Source organism: Pygoscelis adeliae, unplaced genomic scaffold (genome assembly GCF_000699105.1).
Source record: "Pygoscelis adeliae isolate BGI_AS28 unplaced genomic scaffold, ASM69910v1 Scaffold34, whole genome shotgun sequence".
NCBI classification, from domain to species: Eukaryota; Metazoa; Chordata; class Aves; order Sphenisciformes; family Spheniscidae; genus Pygoscelis; species Pygoscelis adeliae.
In genome coordinates this window covers 1,840,687-1,841,078 of record NW_008824658.1, presented here as the reverse complement: position 1 = coordinate 1,841,078, position 392 = coordinate 1,840,687, and the positions used below count along the sequence as shown (strand labels likewise).

The window sequence follows — 392 nt, the reverse complement described above, 5'->3', positions numbered from 1 at the left end:
GTGTTAGGGCCCCTGCCCCCCCGCAGCTCTGCTTTCCCTGCTGGCACGGCCGGTGCCGCTGCCCGTGGGGTCATGGCGTACCCGGCAGTGCCGAGCAGGTGCTGCGGCCAGGGCACCCTCTCCCAGCCTCCAGATCTGGCTGGTTTCAATTGAAACCAGATTTTGGAGAGGAAAAGTTGATTTTTTTACTCCAGCCTCCAGCCCCCCAGTTCTTCATTGGCGTCTTTTCTTACTTTTGACCCCTTCTCAAAGAAATTCCCCCAAATCCTTCCCCGGTGACCAAAAAGAGAGCCAAAGTTATTTATTGCCACGTCAAGGGGACCGTTCACAGGTGCCCTCCTGCCCTGCCCAGGCAAAGAGGGACAGCCCCGTCCTGTACCCTGTCACTGTCC

At 58.2% G+C, this 392-nt stretch overlaps 1 protein-coding gene across 1 annotated transcript in view; it reads left to right on the top strand.

Annotated features, from left to right (window-relative positions):
- SYNPO (synaptopodin) overlaps positions 1-392 on the top strand; it is a 21,397-nt gene that overhangs the window by 15,633 nt on the left and 5,372 nt on the right. The gene's annotated exons all lie outside the window — the stretch shown is intronic.